The sequence below is a fragment of the Lactuca sativa genome, chromosome 2 (genome assembly GCF_002870075.4).
Source record: "Lactuca sativa cultivar Salinas chromosome 2, Lsat_Salinas_v11, whole genome shotgun sequence".
Taxonomy (NCBI): domain Eukaryota; kingdom Viridiplantae; phylum Streptophyta; class Magnoliopsida; order Asterales; family Asteraceae; genus Lactuca; species Lactuca sativa.
Genome location: NC_056624.2, coordinates 172,726,440 through 172,741,393, shown reverse-complemented (window position 1 = coordinate 172,741,393; position 14,954 = coordinate 172,726,440). Strand labels below are relative to the sequence as shown.

Here is a 14,954-nt window from a genome sequence, read left to right as displayed (position 1 = left end):
AGATGTGGATGCTCCCTGAAAACGAGTCACCAAGCGTTCCGCATCCTGAAGTCGAGATTCCCACCTTACCTGCCTCATGTGAAACTCCCGGAGGACGTCACGCGTCTCCTGTTCCGCACGCTCGACTCTAGTCCACAGCTGGCGTACTTGATCAGCAGTGTCCTGAGCAAGGTCGCCGGTGTCCCGTAACCGTCTCACCATGACCGGTAGGGCTCGGTCGGCCGGTCCTCCGTCCCTCAAGTCAAAGAACTCACGTGACATGCCAAACGGGGGTCGCTGTCCTTGTTGTCTGCTCCATCTCCAAAGATCCATGCCCCAAGGAGGGGTAGGTCCAGTGGGTCCCACACGATAAGCGGGTACCCTGATCGGGTAAGGGGGGTCGATGACCTCGAACTCTGCATCCGAATCACCCCCTTCGCTGTCATCGAGCTCCTCTTCGAAAGGTTCTTCGTCTTCTTCGGGTTCGGCAGGCTCGCCCTCGACTTCTGCTTCCGGTTCCCCATCTGATTCCTCTTCGGGGTCCTCCTCAGGTTCTTCTTCAGGCTCTTCCTCAGGCTCCTCCTCTAGCCACCCGTTGTTTCCCTGATTAGGGAAGTAGGGGTCTCCCGGGTGATGAAAACCAGCCATGCTGTCTGCGCGAGTACGTAATTATGCTACATTATTCTTAGGGTACTATGACTATTACACAGACTAAGCAAATATTCTCTTTTTGGGTGATATAGGGTACAATTTTTAGGTTCCCTGGCTATTCCGATCTCATCAAGACGTGTGTTAGTTTTACCTTGGAGAGAATGTAGTTGATCAGGCTACATTCGCCCCTTGGCATCACTAAGAACAGTCCCGAGTTGACCGAGATACCAGCATTATGGTGTTTGATTCAGCGTTAGGTCCTTACTCCTAATGCAGGCAAGTGTGTTTTATTTATTTGTTTTGTTCAGAGTTATGTTAGTCCCTCTTTTTGGTTTATAGTTGCATATCAATGTATGGCTCGACATGCTAGTTCACTATAAACAAAGCTCTGATACCAACCTGTCACACCCCCGAACCAGACGGCGGAAACGTCCGGGGGCTGTCGTGACTCAATTGAATACCATAACATTGAATATATATGAAACAAAACAACATTCGTCACCATTCATCAACATAATACAACCAGTAGTGTTTACATGTCATACATTGTTTGAGATATTACATTTCCAAAAATTAATATTGTTTGGTTCATTCAAAAATAAACTGCGACCGTCACTGAGCATGATTTCCCTTGACTCACTGGTTTCCTGAGAATACAAGTATTTTGAAAAACGTCAACATATGAAATGTTGGTGAGTTCATAAGTAGTGTTTGAAGTCGAATGTTTATATTGTTTGAAAAACCACCAGAAAATCCGATATTTTCTGAAAAGAAAAGCTTTCAAAACGTTTGTGAAGATCCATAGGTATGCTTGTTTGTTTCTATACTTGCAAAAATTGTTCATTTAAGATGTATGCGTTTAAAATCTGTATGTGATAAAAACCCTAGGGAAACCCGATGTTCCCCTAGTTCTTTTGAAATCCATTGAGTTGCGTTGAAACCATTACAAAAAATAGTAGTATCGGTCCCAAGCGACGTTGGAAGGTTCTCGAGCATTGATTATTTACTACAAACCCGCATTACACAAATGCCCGGTTTATAGATATACCAACGATTCCCGAAGGCGTCGTCAGTACTAATCACGTTATCCAATCGCCCGGACTATGAGTAGCCCCACATCCTAAGAGAAAGAGGTCACGAAGACCCCGGTAACTCTATTAACCGGCTGGGGAAATATGTGTGCGAGGGGTCCCCGACCCGCCTCGTAAAATGTGTAGACTTTTCTAGCAATACCATGGCCCTTGGGGTCCAATGATACAAGCCATTGAAAGTCACCCTACGTTGTGCCAAGTCGGTAAAACTCAACACTTCGTAGAAAAAAAAATGTCTTCGGGCCTTAAGATCAGGTCATTGGGCTAGCTAGGCCCAACAAACAAGATTTTACACTTTTGGGGCCCGAAGATGGTGCGTAGACGTCTGTGCACACTCGTGTGTATATGTATTACCAATCGTTATTTGTATGTATCAAAGCGTTAGTAGTTGTAGATTTCCATTGGCTCGAGACCGAGCCAATTCGTTTAGCAACGACTTGTGGTATTGTAATGAGTTGTATTTCGTTGGTAGTCGAGGTATCGTTATTTGATCAAATTGTACATAGTGTATCAGCCTTGAAATATTTTTGTTTTCAGCCCCTCATTATTTGTAAAATTTACATTTTTAACCCTTTTATTTAAGTATTTTCCGGTTTGGTCCTTAAACTATTTTTCTTGACATTTTAACACCAAAAATTATTGAAATTAATATTTTCCAGCATATTTTTCAAAGAAAACAGTTTAAGTCCCTGAAAATGCAGTTTTTCTCGGTTTTAGCCCATCTTTTCGCAATTTTGACAATTTTGGCCCAAAATGGAAAATTTTTGCAACTTTGGTCCCTTTTAAATTTAAAAAGCATTTTAAACCTTTGAAAAGGGTTTGGGACACTTATAGTCCACTGTTTTACAGAAAGTTACAGTTTTGGTCCTCCAAAACAGAAAAATTCGCATAATGGGCCTTATTGGGCCGAAATTTGCATTTTTAGCCCAATAGGCTTGAAATTTATGTTTTTAATCCACCAATTGAATAGAATTCCAGAAATAGCTTTATTGAAACTGTTTTGACACATTTCAACCATCAGAATCTGTAAAATGTCATTTTGGGCCCTTAATTTTGTATTTTTCACATTTTTGGCCCAAAATATATGTTTTTAGCTTAAAGAAAATTGTTGCTAACCACTTGGCTATTTATCTAGTACCACTTATTATGTAGGAACATATTTGAAGCTAATATCATAAAACATGAGTTATATCTCGGTTTTGAGGGGTTTAATGGCTAGATCCAACATTAAAACACATATAAGCATACATATAAGCATGGAAATCATACAAGGCATACAAACACATATAGATCTACACTTTCACTTGTATTCCCCCCCACAAAAACTCTTAAAAACAGAAAATAGGGGTATGAATCTCACCTTGAGTGGGTAGTTTCGGTTCTTGAAGAAAAATTGGAAGAAATGAAGTGATTTTTGGCCCTTGCACTCCTTGATGAACTTTTCGAGATTAGGGGGGTTTCTAGGGTGCAAGATCACGGTTTTTACATGGATTAGGAAGAGATTTTGATAACAAAAGAATTTAAACCATAGATCTATGAATAATCTTACCTTAGATGATGATTTGCTTGCAAAATCCTCTTGGAAAGTCCCTAAATTTCGAGATCTTTGGAGAGGGGAGGGAAGGAGAGTTCTTTGAGTGTTCTAGAGAGAAAGTTGAGATATTTGGTGTGTGTGATGATGCTTGGCCGAGAGCAAGAAGGGAGGAGAGAAAGAAATGACTCTTGAAGTGATACATGCATGGGTGTATGTGATTTGTGCCTAGAAATCCATTAGGTAATAGTGAGGTGGCAACCAAAGTCAACCTCCCCTTGGATTTGGGCCTTGGGCCGAGAATATGAAGGGGAAAGAGGAAAAATTTGGGCTTTTGCCCCCAAGCCCAACATTAGAGGTAATTAGGGTGTGTTTTGAGTCTAAGGAGTGTGGTAGGATTTTTATGTTTTTCTTGAACTAGTTTTAGGTTATTCATGTGTTAAGGCTTTTAATTTATTTAATTCTAGGCCCAACATGACCTAAAATGTTAAAATAAATAAGTGTGGGTCCAATTAGAGCCCAATTAGGGTTCTAAGTCCATGATAGTCTAGTTGGAAGCTTATTGGCCCATTTGGATCCAATAAGGAAGTTCTAGCCTAAATTAGACTTAATAAGAACTTCTAGGGTCTCCAATTGTTTGATGACTATTTGTACTCCTAGCATGTTGTATTTGATTGAAGTTTTTGATTCACATTAACTTGAATGTGTAGATTACATAGCTTAAAATTCACAGTTGTGACAATTACACCTCTCGCAACCCACTCTTATGGCATGAATTGAGTGGTCCATTTGTGTCAACCACCAGTCCATATTATTTAGCACAGCCATCATGGCTGATATTTCTTCAGTTTGGGCCCCTCCATCGCCTTTGATTCCATCTTTCCTAGGGTTGTGGTATTTGCGAGAGTGCTTCGCGAATTCTTCAATCAGCTCCTTGACCTCCCTTGGATTTTTTTTTTGTCAAAGGTCCTTGAGAGTCAAGTAGTTGTCTTGTCATAACGTTGACCCCATCATAGAAAATCGACATCTCTTGTTGCACATTAAGATCATGTTGAGGGCAATTTCTGAGCAAGCCCTTGTACCGCTCCCATGCTTCGTATAGTGACTCCCTCGGCTGTTGTTCAAAGTTGGCTATTGCCTTCTTGAGTTTAGCTATCTTGGATGGTGGGCAAAACTGGTCCAGAAATTTCTCACGCATTTGAGCCCAAGTGGTGATCGTACCCGGTGGAAGTGATTTTAGCCACTCTTTAGCATCTCCTTTGAAAGTAATGGGAAGCATCCTGAGCAGGACGGTGTTTCTGTTGACATTTGGGACATTGAAGTAATCCGTAATGTCATTTACTTCATCTAGATGCTTGAAAGCATCCTCATGATCTTTCCTATAAAATGGGATATCCTTCAGTGCAGTCAAGATGTGCCCCTTCAACTCGAATGTGGCAGTGGAAGGTATTGCGGGTTGGACTAAATCGGGACCCACATCTTCTAGGATCCGCTTCTTGTAAGCTCCCATAGACATCTCCTCAATGTCTGCCATCTCATTCCTTGGCTTGTTCTCGGGTTCGCTCGTATGTTCTTCAAATTCAGGCTCGGTATCGTATTCGGATTCGGTTTGGATGGGTATTTGATCCAAGTGTTCAAGATTGCTCTTGGTCTTTCAGGATGAACTTGACTCTCCTGTCTTCTTTCCCGACTTCCTTGAAAATGCTAACTTTAGTTCTTGCAATGGCGTCTTCTTATCAGTCTTTTTGTGAAGTGCAACTTCTGGATCTTCAATCGGTGGCACCAAAGGTGTGGTAGAACCTCTGGTCATGAACTCCTACAACTAAACAAAATAAAAACGTAAAACTGAACTAAAATAGAAAAATAAACTAAAAACTAAAAATCACAGCTCTCACGGCGTGAGTTTATAAAGCTCACGTCGTGAATTCTGTGACAGAAACAAATATCAATTTTTTTAAAAAAATAATATGCTACTAAACTAAGCAAAAAATAACTAATTAACTTTTTTGCAGGTTTTATCCCACAAAAAGGATCGATTAATCTAATGCAACAAAATAAACTAATAAACTTAGCCGTTCCCCGGCAACGGCGCCAAAAACTTGATATGCATGAAAGTACCCACTAATTTTAATATTTATAACCTAACAAACTTAGACTAACGATGCACTTATAGGTAGTATACCTAGTCAGATTACAGTATAGCTTGGGTAAGTCGGGTGTCGATCACAGGGAACAGTGTTATTAATTTATATATTCACTACTAAATTAATCTAATTGTTAATAAGCTAAAAAGGTTTGTATCTAATTTTGCAAGTTTAGATAAACTTAAATTTTTAATGAAAAATCAATCAATAAACAAAATACTTCTATTAGTACGAATCCACTTTCACTCAATGGCTATACATTAGTCAAAACTATTACCGTTGGTTACCAATTTAAAAAGTATTAGCAGTTTAGTTCTAAACCTACTAATTATTAATCAATTCATGTAAATCTATGTATAGTCACACAATAGTTAACACATAATCTATTATTAAGTAAGATTGGAGCTATGAAGATTGATTAATCAAAACACAATTACGTTCATAATATGAGTTCTCTAACACAGCTTAATTCAATAATTCAATTGCTTATCTAAGATTGGTTTGATCTTAGCTCTAATAAACTAGTGTTCACTTTGTTATTAGGTATTCATATTCATGCAACTTTGTGTTCACTAACTACACAAAACAAGAATTTAAAGCAATTAAATCATTAACTAAACATGCTAGGTAAAATCAATCAACACAAGCATATAACCAACAAATAAAGTCTAATCTAATGTATTCAAACCATGAGTTCCAGCTTCATCTAGGTAACAGAAGCAGCTAGATTTAGTTGGACATATTAACAACTAAACAGTTAAAAGCTATAATCAAACACATGATAAATGTACCAAGTTTATAAAGGAAATTATGATCTTCCTCTTCTTTGGTGTTGAAAACCACTTCCAGATCTCTTTTTCCTTTGAAATTCGCCTTCTGGAATCTCTTTATTCTGCCAAAAGTCCCCCCAATTCGTAATGGTTAAGGATATATATAGTTTCCAGATTTTAATAATTCACGTCGTGAACAATAAAATATTCACGTCGTGAATACAAGATAACCGTGCTCGGCAAGGATTCCTTCACCCGTGTACATATCTTCTAGAACTTAAACTCACGTCGTGAATCTTCCAGTTCTCACGACGTGAGAACGCTTTTTCCTGATTTTCTTGTCCTTTAATCTTTTAACTCCCAAAGTTTCTTCCTTTAACGTTTTTAGTCCCTTTTCTTCAAAATGTCTTCTTTTTGGCTGCAAATAACATTTAAACCCATAAGTACCATTATTCTAAACAAATTACCAACTTATATACAAAAATGTACTTAAATATTGCCTAAAAATAGGTATAAATATGGCAATATCACCCTACGAGGCGGTCCTGTCTTGCCAAAGGCTCGAGAGCGGTCCTGATAGGCTGTAGTCCCTGCGAGGCGGTTTAGTCAGGTTGAAGGCTCATTATGCATGTTTTTCTGTATTCGTTGATATGATATGATTATAATTATACAAGGTTTGTATTTTGGGGGAACTCACTAATCTTTCGGGCTTACAGTTTCAGTTTATTGTTTCAGGTACCTCTGGTGATCGCGGAAAGGCGAAGGCATGATCGTACCGCTCCTCCTGCTGTTATGATTTTATGATTTGATACTGGGATACTTTTATATTTATTATTTTGAAAAAAAACTTTGTAATGTCAAATGGTTTTAAGTGTTTTTGGAAAAGTTTAAATTTGGCATGATTTTTATGGGTGTTACAGACTCAGTGGTGAAATACACCCGTTGTATGCTATGTATGTTATGTATGTGCGATGTATGGCATGTGGTATTTGGTATTTGGCAAACTCACTAAGCTTTTGTGCTTACGGTTTAAGTTTATGTCTCAAGTAATTCTAGTTCGAGCGGGAAGGGCCTGGCCTGATCTCAGCGCATCCACCCATGTTTCCATAACTTTTATGATTTTGGGATTTGTACTCAGATAACTATTTTTACATTGGCATACTTTGATGGTTGTTTGAGATATTTGATGAATTTTGGTTGATTTAAAAATAAAGTTTTTTTACTTACGATTTTTGGGATGATACAAAATACTTCAGAATGTTCTTTACTGTTGTCCAGTAGACTCTGCCAGGATTATCCTAGAAACGACTTACCTAACTTAAAACATAAGAAACATCAGGACGAGTACAAGTCATGACATACATGAGCGATCCAATAGTTGAATCATATGGGACTCGACTTATAGCATCTATTTCTTTATCGCTACTAGGACAACGAGTCTTGCTCAATTTAATAGTATGATGAATGAGAAAATATCCTTTCTTGGAATTTTCCATACTTAAATGTTGCAATATTTTATCCAATTATGTACTCTGTCTAAGTCCAATTAGAAGTTTCTTTTTATACCTGTAAATTCTTATTCTAAGAATGTATGTCGCCTCTCCTAGATCCTTCATAGAGAAATACTTTCCAATCTAAGACTTTACCTCTTGCAAGTTTGGAATGTCATTTTCTATTAGGAGTATGTCATCAACATACAAGACCAAGAAGGTTATAACACTCCCACTACCTTTGACATACATAGAAGACTCATTTTCCTTCTAGATAACTCAAACTCTTTGACTTTCTCATGGAAGCAAAGATTGCAGCTGCAAGATGCTTGTTTTAGTCTATAGATGGACTTTTCAGGCTTGCACACTTTATTAGGATATTTGGCATGTTCAAAACCTTCTGGTTGAGTCATGTAAACATCCTCAGTCACCTTCTCATGTAGGAAGGTTATTTTAACATCCATTTTCCATACCTCGTAATCATAGAAGGCATCTATGGAAAGCATTACCCTAATAGACTTGATCTAGGCTACTGGTGAGAAGGTCTCATCATAGTCCACCCCTTGGGTTTGACTAAAGCCTTTCACAACCAACCTAGCTTTGAAATTGTGTACATTCCCATCAATTTTAGTCTTCTTCTTGAAGATCCATTTACAACCCACCATCTTTTGGCCGGGTGTCTGATTTACAAAGTTCCACGTTTGGTTATCATACATGGACTAAATCCCGCTGTCCATTTCCTCTTTCCACTTTACCACCTCAGGGCCTTCCATCGCTACTTTTAGTTAGCTGGTTTATCCAAATTTACTAGTGTTCTACCACTGATATATGTGTCCTCATCCGACATTATGTAAAATCCATAAGAGTCGGGTGGCATGCTTACTCTACTAGACTGAAGAAGAGATAATGAATTTTCAATTGACACAATAGACGTTTCTTCCTTTGGTTGAGCGCTAGTGTCAAATAAAGTCTCCTCATTCGTTGACTCTTTAATTTATTGACGAACGATAGCACTCCCACTATTCTATTTCAATGTGAGCTCTCTCTCATGAAAGACTCCCCTTTAAGATATAAAGACCACGTTCTCACTTGTTCTATAGAACAGGTATCGAAATAACTTTTGTGGGTATCCAATACACACCTCTCAACTCTAGGCTCTAAATTATCATGGGTCTCATGCCTAACGAGAGCCTAAGAACCCCATACCTTGATATGCACGAGTAAGGGAGTTTTCCCACTGCATATCTCATTAGGTGTTTTGGAAAATTTCTTAGTTGGAACAAGATTTAGGATATGGGCGACTATTTCTAAAGCATACCCCTAGAAGGATATAGGAAGTGAAGCTCGAATCATCATGGAACGAAGCATGTCTAATAAAGTTTGATTTCTATTCTCATGTACACCATTTAGTTGTGGTGTCATAGGAGGAGACAATTATGAAACTACTCTACATTCTTTAAGGTAGTTGATGAAGTCGATACCAAAATAATCTCCATCTATGTTAGATCGGAGTATATTTATCTTCCCGCCCAGTTAATTCTCTACTTCGTGTTGAACTCTTTGAGCTTTTTAAAATTTTAAAATTTATGTTTGATAAGTAAATATAACCATATCTACAATAATCATTTGTAATGTGACATAATAGCGATTGGCATCTCTTATGGCATGTCTGAAGAGTCCACATATATCTGTGTGAATTAGGTCCAACAAACCTTCACCTCTGTCATATGTCCCTATAATGGTGATTTAGTCATCTTGCCTAATAGACAAGACTTGCATTAATCATATGCTCTAAGATCAAATGATTCCAACTCTACATCCTTTTAGAGTTAGACGATGCACTTCTTGTTTATATGGACAAGACGACAATGCTATAAGCATGCCTTGTCTAAACCATTAAAATAATCAATGTTATACACATTATTTCCATCATTCCCAATACATAGAGTAGTTTAATACACACAATTACAAGGATAAGCTTTGAAAATGAAAATACCATTCTTATAAACAAAAATAGAACCATTGTAATTATCAAAAGAGTAACGATATTATTGTCTAAATAAAGCATGAAATGAAATAATGTTGCATGTCATATCACAAGAATAACAACAATCTAACAAATCAACCCTAATAACACTATCAAACACGAGCTCATAAATCATGACCCTAGTAACGGGCGAATAAAGTCTATTCCCCAAGAGTTCAACTTCCCATGTGCGACCTCTTTACTTTCCTTTAAACCTTGCATATCATAACAAATGTGAAAACCATGTCCCATATCAAGGATCCAAAAATTAGAGATTTTGGTATTATTGATTTTGATAGTGTACATACCATAAGCAGAACCACACAATTTGACCTTTCCTTCTTTCACTCGTTGAAGGTATTTTGGGAAACTTTTATTCTAATGCCCCTTTTGGCCACAGTGAAAGCAAATAGCCTCTTGCAGATCACTGATAGGTGGGTATTCATAGTTATATTTCCCGTTTGACCTACTGGACTCTCTAACGCGGGCTTTCCCTTTCCACTTGGCTTGGGCGACGACTTTCATTTTCTTTCCCTTGCGTTGATGAATGTATATAAATAGTTTTACTTTATGACATCTGTATTTATACAGGATGAGTATCTAAGTTGTATTGAGAAGTTATAGTTAAACACAACCATCTAGGTCGTTCTACAACCATAGTTGAATGTACATATATTATTGTATAAAGTACAGAAAAAAGAATGAATGTAGTAGAGTTATCAGATTATGATGGTGGTTATAATACTATACTTATGTATAGTTAATTTGTAGTGGTAGCCTATGTAATACCACGATAGAAAGGTTATTAGAGTATAATAGTAATATGAGTGGTTGTAAGGCTACTACATAGAGTTATTGGTAGGAGTAACAACTTGATTAGCTGTAAACCTGATTATTGAGGAATTTTAGTAATAACACTCAATTCTAATTTATATTAGGTGGATTAAAAGGCATTTTGGAGATTATATGAGTTAAGGATGTGCTGATATTTAGTTATGTAACTATTTTATATATTGTCATACATGTTACTCACTAATCTCTTGTAGCTTATTCTTTATTGTTGTTTGCGTTTCAGGTTCAGGTAGACCAGATAGAGACGAATGAAATTTAGTAGCGCTTGAATTGGATCCATACTTGGATCTTTACTTGGTTATAATTGTAAGATCATTTTTCATAACTAGTGTGATAGACCAATAAAGGTGTATATAACAAATTGGTTTATCGTTTAAAACGAAATTTTTCTAGTCTATTTTGTATTAAAAAGTTGAGTTTTACGATTTACACTACTTATATAGAAATTTACATCCATGGTAAGTGAACATTAAATAGGTTCCTAGTAGGTGATCATTTTTTAACAAACAAAACTGACTAAGAGAAACCATTTTTGTAGATGCCATATGCAAAAAATCGGGTGTTACAATTTACACTATTAAAAACAAAACTGAAACATGAAGCGAGATGTATTAGATAAAATCATTTCTTAACAAAATATCTGACAAAGAAAAACCATTAAATGGAGGCATTTTGTAGTAAAAATATTTATTCGGAAATATTATATGCGAAAATGACTTTTCTCAATCAACTTTTTTGCTAAGCAGTTCTATTTCACATATGATCTATGTGAGAATGATTTTATCAGCAAAAAATTTGAATGTGAAATTTCTTAGTCAAAATTTTGCTTAGAAATGAATATTTTGCTACTTATGTTAATAATCATTGAAAAGATCAACAATAACATGTACCCTAAAAATGTATTAAAAATATAAAAAGAAACATTAATCTTAAAAATAAACTTTCAATGCTTAAAATGTTACATTTGAAATTAGATGGATGTTTAGATATAATTTTGAGAGCTATGTGTAGCATTTGAAAGGAAATCGATGTTTAGACATAATTTTGGGAGCTGTGTGTTTAAAAATGTTTTAAAGAGATTTTTTGGTTTTTATTTTCACATTTTTTGTTAAATGAAGGAAAAATATAAGTATAAAGATTTTTATGCAACTTTTGTTTTGGGAAAGAATATATTTTTAGAAAAAAATTGTAAATTCGGTCCATGTGGTTTGTCAAAAATTAAGACTTTGGTCCAAAATATTTTGGAGTTATGCCATTGGTCCAAAAAGTTTCATTTATTGTGATTTTGATCCAATTTATTTTGAACTTTTTAAAAATAGCAATTATGCATGCACCTTTTCCTTTTTCTTTTCTATATTTATAAGAAAATAAAATATAAAAAATCTCATCCACCCTTACTAATCTTACCACACCCACCGCCTTTTTAACACATTTTCTTCTCTATCTCCTATCAACACCATCATAACAACCGCTCGGAAAAACTTGAAAGTTGTCGCCGCCACACCTGTCGGAGTTCCATCTCCCCACGAACACCAACTAATGCCGCCACAAATAGATATCTTTGATGATGAATAACTATCTCCGGCAAAGAACAATTCTAAAACACGAAGGGTGATGAGCAGATCGGAACTAATAACTTTGAGCTAAGGTTCACAAACCCTAAGCCTATGAAAGTGACAACGAGATTCAACAGTTGGTTGGTTGCATATTCGGTGAAAGTGAGAGGCAATGAAAATGTTGGTTGCTTGCAGATCCAACGATGTTGCAGAACTACACTGGAGGTGGAAAGTTGGTTCAGATCTACGATGACGATAGAGGTGGTTTAGATGGTCCAATGACTGAGGTTCCTGAGGCTTCCGACATATCTGAAGGAATGTGAAACACTACCACCTCTTTCTGATGGTGGTGGTCCGATTTTCTAGATCCAAAATCCGACAAACATAATGAGGGAAGAGAAAGAGAGAGAGAGAGAGAGAGAGAGAGAGAGAGAGAGAAAGAGAGAGAGAGTTTAGTAAGAGGGATGTGGGTGGGTGATGTTTATATATTTTTTATTATTTTATTTTAATTATGTAGGGTTTTCAATAATCACTGTGTATTTAGTGAAATGTGCTTACGAATAATTTATAATGAAAATTACAACAAAGTTTCCAATAATACAGGATATACAAAATCAGTATTAAAAACTAAGATCTTAAAGAATCATTCCTATTACACCCCCACCCCCCCCCCCCCCCCCCCAAGCAGAGTTGGGTAGTATCAATACGAAGCATGGAACGACAATCTTCAAACAGAGAACATGGAAGACTTTTGGTGAAGATGTCAGCCAAATGAAGATGCGTAGAGACATACTTGGTATGGATCTTGCCAGATAGCACCAGTTCTCTTACAAAGTGATAGTCAATATCGATATGTTTAGCACGCTTATGAGAGATGGGATTTGGACTTAAGAACAAAGCACTACGATTTTCACATAGAATAATAGGACATTCAGATGGCAAGACATGAAGCTCTTGTAACAAGTGAGTGATCCACATTATCTTAGAAGTATTGTATGGTAATGGTCAATATTCATATTCACAATTAGAGCGAGACACAGTGGGTTGTTTCTTAGTACTCCAAGAGACTAAATTACCACCAAGAAAAATAGAATAACCATAAATGGAACATCTTGTTTCAATACATCAAGCCCAATCAACATCAGAATATCCAAAGAGTGATGGAGAGCAAGCATGTGAAAACGAAAGACCAGATGAAATAGTCCCTTTAACATAACATAAAATACCCTTTACTGCTTGAAAGTGATCTTGAATTGATGAATGCAAGAATTGACTCACCTGATTTACCACAAAGGATATATCAGGACGAGTGATAGTAAGATATTATAGAGCTCCTACAAGAGATCAGTAAAGAGTTGGATCCGACAATGGAATGCCTTGTCTTATAAAGTGTGTTGAGGTGGAGAGGGGCGTGTCAACTGGCTTTGCATCTAGTAAGTAAGCACGAACAAGAATGTCATGAGCATATTCAGATTGGCTAAGAAAAAGACCAGAAGAATGATAAGAGACTTCAAGACCAAGAAAGTAATTTAACTTTCCAAGATCTTTAATGAGAAATTCTTTGTTAAGACGTGTGATGAAATTGTGAATAATGGTGAAATTGTTTATGGTGAGGATGATGTCATCAACATACACCAACAAGTAAAGAATTGTGGACTCTTTTTTGAAAAAAAAGAGACGGATTGGATCGAATGTAAGAGAATCCAATGATAATAAGAAAGGAACTTAATCGTTGAAACCAGGCCCTTGGAGCTTGTTTAAGCCCATAAAGAGCTTTCTTGAGACGACAAACATGATTAGGAAATTTAGAGTCAATAAACCCTCGTGGTTGTTCCATGAAAATAGTATCTGAGAGATTTCCATTTAGAAATGCATTTTTAACATCTAGTTTATGTAAGGGTCCTTTGTTAAGAACAACGAGAGAAAGAATGATCTGAATTGTTGGAGATTTAACTATGAGGCTGAATGTAGCATAATAGTCCAAGCTCAAGACTTGAGTGAATCCTTGAGCAACCAAATGAGATTTTTATTCGTCAATGGTACCATCGGCATGGAACTTGGTACGAAAAACCCATGTACTACCCACAATATTTGAATTAATGGAGTGTGGTATGAGATCCCATGTAGAATTAAGTTTAAGTACATTCATTTCATCACATATTACAACAAACCATTTTGGGTCTTTAGTAGCTGATTTCAAGCCTTTGGGTTCTGTAGAAGTAAACAAGGCTTGATGGAGAGCTGGTGATGATATGAAAGAAAGATCAACAATATAATGTTGTTTGAAAATTCCACCCTTGAGTGAGTCACCATGGGATGACTAGAAGAGTGATGAGGTGGTGTGGGTTGTGGAGTGAGTTCCTCAGGTATGCTTTGATCACTAGGAGCTATTGAGGGTGGTGGTGGTATCAAATATTGAGGACAAAGATCAAATTAAGCGATATGGATTGATGATGGGATGGTGGATTTATCTGTAGGTAATTAGGATGAAGCAAGCTGAGGAATAGGTACCGGATAGTCATCTCAATAAGTCGTTAAGAGAAGTTGAGAAGCTGAACTCTCAGATTGGCGATCTAAAAAAGGAAAAATATCCTCGTCAAACTGAGCAAGTCGAGTGGTGTAAATTTTTCAGGTAAAGAGATCAATACATCAATAACCCTTATACTTAATGAAATAACCAATAAATATGCATTTGGCACTTTGTGGAACTAGTTTGTGAGAAGAATAATCACAAACATATAGAAAAATACATCTGCCAAAAGTACAAAAGTTTCCATAGTTTGGTGGTGATGATAAGAGCTCATATGGAGACTTGTTACCAAGTATTTTGGTTCGTAAACAGTTTATGATGTATGTGGTGGAGC

At 36.7% G+C, this 14,954-nt stretch overlaps 1 non-coding gene across 1 annotated transcript; it reads left to right on the top strand.

Moving 5' to 3' along the window:
- Positions 1 to 4,295: 4,295 nt before the first annotated feature.
- Positions 4,296 to 4,402, top strand: LOC111900322 (small nucleolar RNA R71). The gene has a single exon (XR_002853177.1). It is a non-coding gene; the product is annotated as a small nucleolar RNA R71 (small nucleolar RNA).
- The last annotated feature ends 10,552 nt before the right edge of the window (positions 4,403 to 14,954 follow it).